Source organism: Gadus morhua, chromosome 4 (genome assembly GCF_902167405.1).
Source record: "Gadus morhua chromosome 4, gadMor3.0, whole genome shotgun sequence".
Lineage (NCBI taxonomy): Eukaryota > Metazoa > Chordata > Actinopteri > Gadiformes > Gadidae > Gadus > Gadus morhua.
In genome coordinates, this window is record NC_044051.1 from 4,806,183 (window position 1) to 4,813,372 (window position 7,190).

At 47.1% G+C, this 7,190-nt stretch overlaps 1 protein-coding gene across 3 annotated transcripts in view; it reads right to left on the minus strand.

The window, feature by feature from the left end:
• Positions 1–7,190, minus strand: part of syn3 (synapsin III) — a 104,323-nt gene that overhangs the window by 24,394 nt on the left and 72,739 nt on the right. The window lies entirely within an intron of this gene.

The following is a 7,190-nucleotide window of genomic DNA, read 5'->3' on the forward strand; positions in this document are numbered from 1 at the left end:
TTTGTTTCCAATCTTTTTTCTATATTTGGTCCGTTTCTCATCACATGCGTTTGAAGGGCCCATGTTAAGTCAGGATGATAAGGTCCTGAAAAAAATACTGATTATATTCACATTTACAATAGGGGCATTTGGCAGACGCTTTTATCGAAAGCGACTTACAGTATGTACATATGTCAGGAGAAGGAGGAACAACAACATATCGTCGGTACAGTAAGGATATTCATAGAACCAAGTGCCAAGCACTAACAATCACTATGTTATCCCATTCCTTGTGTGCAACAAAGATCACTAGGATAAGATGCGACACCATGCTAAGTACTATTGTTAAGTGCCAGGACGTACAACATACAATAAGTGTGTACTTTAAGTGCCAGGAGGTACAACACAGAATAAGTGTATAAGAGGGGTGTGTGTGTGGGGGGGGGGGGGGGGGGGGGGGGGGGGGGGGAGAGAAGGGGGGAAGCTATGCAGAGTCTAGGTCTCATCTTTTCCTAATATACAATGCAAATAAAAGGAGGGAAAACGTTAGTTAAAGGTGAATTACGGTGGGGTGACGTATGTGTTTAACGGCCACACGGATAAACTTCAGCACGGAAGATTTATTCAGGAGTCGGCCGCTACCTACAAATCCTCGACATTCCTCCGCACCGCAGAAATTATTCCTTCCTCAGGAATGTCGAGAAAACAGAACGTGACTCATAACCCCGGACGAGGAGCAGGGTGGTCACATGTCCGGGAGCGAACGGCGTCCGCTACACTAGGGGGAGGAGAAGGGAGAAAGGGGGGTTATTCCTACAGCATGACATGGCCGCCTAAATTTAACCGTCTGCGCCACACACACATCCTGGAATCTGCTGGGTCCTCCGCCCTGAGCGCACACACACACACACACACACACACACACACACACACACACACACACACACACACACACACACACACACACACACACACACACACAACCACGCTCTCACATACACAAACACACACGTGTGCACACCAACCCACACACGTACACCCATGCTCTGACACACACACACACACACACACACACACACACACACACACAACCACGCTCTCACATACACAAACACACACGTGTGCGCACCAACCCACACACCTACACCCATGCTCTGACACACACACACACACACACACACACACACACACACACACACACACACACACACACACACACACACACACACACACACACACAGCAAATCACCGCTCCCCGCACACAAAAACACACACAAGCGCTCTCTCAAACACACACACACACGCACACACTCTTCCTGGTCATTTCTGCAAAACCACAGATTGTTTCGTTTCAGTTGACCGTCAACACCTGGAGAACCGGGAGATAATAGGGAGAGAACCACAGCAGAACACCAGGAGAACCGGGAGAGGAACAGGAATGCCTTAAGGAAAACCACAGCAGAACACCAGGAGAACCATGAAAGATCCGGCAGAGAACCGGGAGAGAACCAGGAGAGAACCGGGAGTGAACTGGGAGAGAACCGGGAGAGAACCGGGAGTGAACTGGGAGAGAACCACAGGAGAGAACCAGGAGAGAACCACAGCAGCACAGGTTCATGACTAGGAATGAGTGAACCATTACGTGAATCTAACCCTACCGGGTCATGTTGTAGGGCACAGTAGCAAGGCTCTTAGTCAAGGCTGAGCTGGGAGAGAACCGGGAGGGAACAGGGAGAGAACCGGGAGAGAACCACAGGAGAGAACCGGGAAAGAACCAGAGGAGAGAACCGGGAAAGAACCAGCAGAGAACTAGGAGAGAACCACAGGAGAGAACCGGGAAAGAACCAGCAGAGATCCGGGAGAGAACCACAGGAGAGAACCGGGAAAGAACCAGCAGAGAACCGGGAGAGAACCGGGAAAGAAACACAGCCAAGATCCGCTCACACTTCATGTCTGCCCTCACAGGGCTCCACGGTCCTCACCATCTGAGCTCTGGAGAACCAGCCGACACAGAGAAGGGCTCACGTCTTACCCTCCCTCCTCGTCAGGCAGACGACCCACGCTCAAGAGCCACCGAGGGCGAGGGGGAGTCGGATTGGACCCGAGCGCGGCCCAGACCTGGTCAATAAGTAACCCGTCTCGGCATGTGACCAGAGCCAACCTTAAGGAGTCATTATTCCGACTCCCCTTGAGGCATTCCCTCAGCACTGAGGAATTCCTGCCCACTCTTTTTCCGAGGCCGTCACGTATCCGGGCTCTTTCCAGTGTTCCCGTGTCTCCCGCTCTCCTAGCTCAACCTAGTCATTTTGTGGGGGTTTTCTGACCCCCACCCTCTGCCGACATAAACACCCAAATATGCCGAGCTCAGCAGTGCGGGACGGACCCCGTGTCTGGGGTGAGAGTGGCGCGGCCCGGTTTGGACCGCGGAGGAAATCCTTGGGCTGTTCCGTCATACTGTAGTGTGTGTGTGTGTGTGTGTGTGTGTGTGTGTGTGTGTGTGTGTGTGTGTGTGTGTGTGTGTGTGTGTGTGTGTGTGTGTGTGTGTGCGTGCGTGTATGTGTGCGCGCTATTGTCGTGTGTGTGTGTGTGTCATGGGTGTGTGTGCCAATTTGTGTGTGTGTGTGTGTGTGTGTGTGTGTGTGTGTGTGTGTGAAATGTGTGTTGTCTACAAGAGAAAAAGAGAAAGGGTGTGTTTGCGTAAAATCTTGTCAACCAACCAGACCAGAACAACCAGTATGAAAGAAGGCACCTCTGGCTCGGGGTTGTGTGCGACATCGTGAATGGATTGTATTGTCTGTGTCTGTGTCTGCGTTTCCATCCCCGTGATTTTATGCAAATTTTGAAGTATCGAATCAGTAAACGGTGATGGAACTCCAAAATTCGCATTAAAAATCCTCTAATTCGCCAAAAAGTTTTTCCGCTCGCTTGAAGTGGTTTTTGACTTATGCGAAAGAGAGTAAATGCGGAAAATGGGAAACACACTTTTCGAAACAGCTGTGACGTAGAAAACATTGAGCACACAGGACTGACAACGTCTTTCCGATTTCCGCATATCGACCGGCCATAGCAACCCTGCCGACATCAACTTGTAGCGTCAATATATTTTTAAGCGTTTGTGTACATAGAAATCCTATATCATATATATATGATATAGGAGGTCTATGTTTGTATATCCTTTAATTATACCATGTCCCTTAATCCCTGATACATGGACACCTACTAAGTAATTCCAGTAAAATTGTCTGTTCAGCCTTCAAAACGAGAAAACGCGGTTATATGCTATAGACCCTAGAATATCTGTGCTATAAAGGCTGCGAAGAATTTCGAATTATAAATATGTACAATGTATCCTTTAAGTACGTCCATGGAACAGATGGCCAATGTGAATAATAGATAGGCTACATGTGGATCGCTGAAGAGGTAAAACTTTTCCTTGCTCTCATCTAAGAAAAAAACATTCCAGCTATTTTTGATCGAAAACAACGCAATTCCATTATATCAGGATCTAAGAGAGAGCATGTTATCAAAAGGATATGACAAGCCCTGAATGTGTGTAGTTTTCCGTTCAAACCACTTGATGGAAACGCACGTAATTCAAATCTCTTTTTGCGAACTTTCTAAAGATTTGCTTCGCCTTTTAGATGGAAACGTGACTTGTGTCTGTATGTGTGTCTTTACGTGTGTGTCTGTATGTGTTTGTGTCTGTGTCTGTACGTGTCTGTCTGCGTGTGTCTTTGCGGTAGGGGATAACCCACTGAGAGATCAAAAGGTCATGGTTGCGTTTTGTCCTTCCTGTTATGGGGTTCTCCGGTTAACACAGACCGACATCAGACACTGGCTGGAGCAGCCTTGTAACAGCATGACTGTTCACGATGTCATTGGCACCTCAGTGGTAAGGACAGCAGCACAGGTCCATGACGGTAGAGATTAGTGACCCATTACGTGAATCAAACTGTAACGGATCATGTCGTAGGGCACAGTAGCAAGGCGCTCAGTCAAGGTTGAGCAGGCTTTGAATTTGCATTTTATGTTGGCGGGATAGTGATATCTAACCTAATTCTGGTCTCCTAATGCTGATGTGTGCTCCTGTGCCTCATTATATATATCCGAAGCCAATCAGAGTGCTTTTAACATTCCATAAACACTATCTGCTTAAGACATCTATTTGACTTCGGCATGTTTGACGCTAAATACAAAATGTGACTTAGGCAATTATATTATGAGGCTAATGAAATGCTTTAGCAGATCACGCATCCATCGTGCATGAAGACAAACATAATAGTATTATAAACATGAAGTTACGAGCCTGTAGCCATGGGCCTAGCTTCCAACAGGACTGTTCTTTGGCCTTCTCCTGTCTTATTATTATCTTATTATTCCGTGACGATGACGACTCTTTCTCTACTTCCCCCTTTTGTTTACAGTCCAGTTTGGTTGCCAGGGGTTTCCCTCTTCTCTGGGACATTCTCGAGGTCAAAGGGCTACTATACTTGTCATTTGTTGTTCGCGATTTTATATAAATATCATTTTTCTACGAATCAACGAGCTGTGAAGGAACGTTTGAGCCACCATCACAGGCTCTTTGATAGATGAGTCAGGAACTAATCATTTATATTTAAATAACATAAAAGCACAAAATAACGACCGATGGGAGCGAAATGATGATAATTTCAAACAAAATTAACATAAATTAACATGCCCTGATTTGCTCATGGTAAGCAGTAAACTATATATAAATATATTATAAAGTATTTATAGGATACTGTACATGCATAGAATATGTTAGGTTTACTACAAGGACAGGTTATGTAACGCAGGGAAACAGAGTCCCAATAAACAGCAGTTTGTTCCAATTGAAGGGTTGCCATGACAACCTTGTAAGGTAAACAACACGAAAACGGCAGTTAAGTGACCCCCCCCTTACCCTGCTTCCCTTTATTTCGGTTTTCCATTCTGATTCACAGCGCGTGCACACACACACACACACACACACACACACACACACACACACACCTTTATAGAATACTATCTGGACGTCACGCACACACACATTGGAGACTGTCTACGCCAGCCGCCCCCCCCCAGGGCAATAGGAAACAAACAAACATACACACACCTATGATCAACACACACACACACACATAGGAACAGAAGCACACATATGACCACACACACACACATATGAATACACACACATACAGACACACACACAAACAAACACAAAGAGGAAGACACACGCACATCTACAAGCACATACATACACACACACACACACGCACACATTTGTTGCATAACAAACCACAACATGACAAACTAAGGACCATCTCATGAGTTCTGGGGGTCCGGGTCGAGGGTCAACGCTAGGCCCCCGTGGCGGGGGTCCGCAGAGTGAGTCAGGGTGTAGGCGGGCCCCCTCCCAGACTCTCTGGGGCAGAGACCCCTCTCCCGGGCACTGACCCCTGCCCTGCCTCAGTCCGCTCAGCGGCCTGTCAGTCGCTCCAGAGGTATTTCCTGTGACTCATCGTGCTGGTGCCCTTTGTGTCATCGGTGGGGGGGGGGGGGGGGGGGGGGGGGGTCACGCACGCACACACACACACACACGCACATGTGAACACACATATATGAACAAAAACACACACACACACACACACACACACACACACACACACGCACATGTGAACACACATATATGAACATACACACACACACACACACACACTCACACACACACCCACACACACAGACACACATGTGAACACACATATATGAACAAAAACACACACACACACACACACACACACATGTGAACAAACACATACATGAACATACACACACACACACGCAAACACACACACACACGCACATGTGAACACACACACACACACACACACACACACACACACACACACACACACACACACACACACACACACACAAACAAATCTTTGGGCAAACACACACAATGCTGAAGACACAATCACATATATTGGCACACACACAGACACACGCACAGGGGCGGGGGGTTGCATGCGTCCAATCTTTTTTCTATATTTGGTCCTTTTGTCCTCACATGCGTTTGAAGGGCCCGTGCTAAGTCAGGATGATAAGGCGAGTTTCCTCTTCTCTGATGAACTGTGTGTCTTAACTCAGGAACAGAGGGAGCTGTTTGTGCGTGTGCGTGTGTGTGTGTGTGCGTGCGTGAGACACTAACCTAGGACTCACACTCCAAACCCTTCCTCTATCATCATGTTTTCAGAGTGAGACACCATGACCCGAGTCCTTATCGCTCACGGCAACACGTTTCTGTCCGCGAAAGACAACGATAATACGATGAAACAGAGTCGGTCAGAATCATCGGACCAGGATGCATCAGGAGAGACACGAGCAGGAAGCTAATAGCTAGCGTCCGAGCGAGTGAGAGAGGATCCTAGCTGGCCTATCTGTTGAGACAGACCCCCAGGATGGAAGCTGAAGCCACACAGACTAGCCATCTTTGTTGTATCGGGGAATGACTTGACCTGGAGATTGTTAGTGCTTGGCACTTGGGTCTATAAACATGCTTACTGTACCGACAGTGATATATATGTTGTTACTCCTTCTTCTGACAAATTTTCTTATTGTAAGTCGCTTTGGATAAAAGCGTCTGCTAATTGACCTGAATGTAAATGTAAATGTAAGAACACTATCTGCCCAGACGCCACTGTTCATCAGGCTTTATTTTTGTAATCAATGGAAGCAGGGTTATGATTACCAGGTGTTCCTGTTCACGGTGTTATCCTCGACACGGGGTCACAGACCTGTTCTTCCGGACCCCCGGAGATAGGAATCGCTGGAATTCTGTTTATTGCGCCGGGAATTTTTTCTCTGTCACAATATTCATCGTACCGCTTCATACGGTATCATAATAATGATGTTATGGCACTGTCTAACCAAGGGTCTGAAGGCTAAGCTTGTGATTGGTTGATGGTTCCGTGAATTGTAGGCATCTGAAAACGGTTCTTTGGATCACATGACACCTTGTCTGATACACACATCGTAGGAGGTATGATTGTCCGTACATTGTGGTATAATTTTATGAATGCAAAGGGTTAAACTCAGGAAAAGGGGTGTGTGTGTGTGTGTGTGTGTGTGTGTGTGTGTGTGTGTGTGTGTGTGTGTGTGTGTGTGTGTGTGTGTGTGTGTGTGTGTGTGTGTGTGTGTGTGTGTGTGTT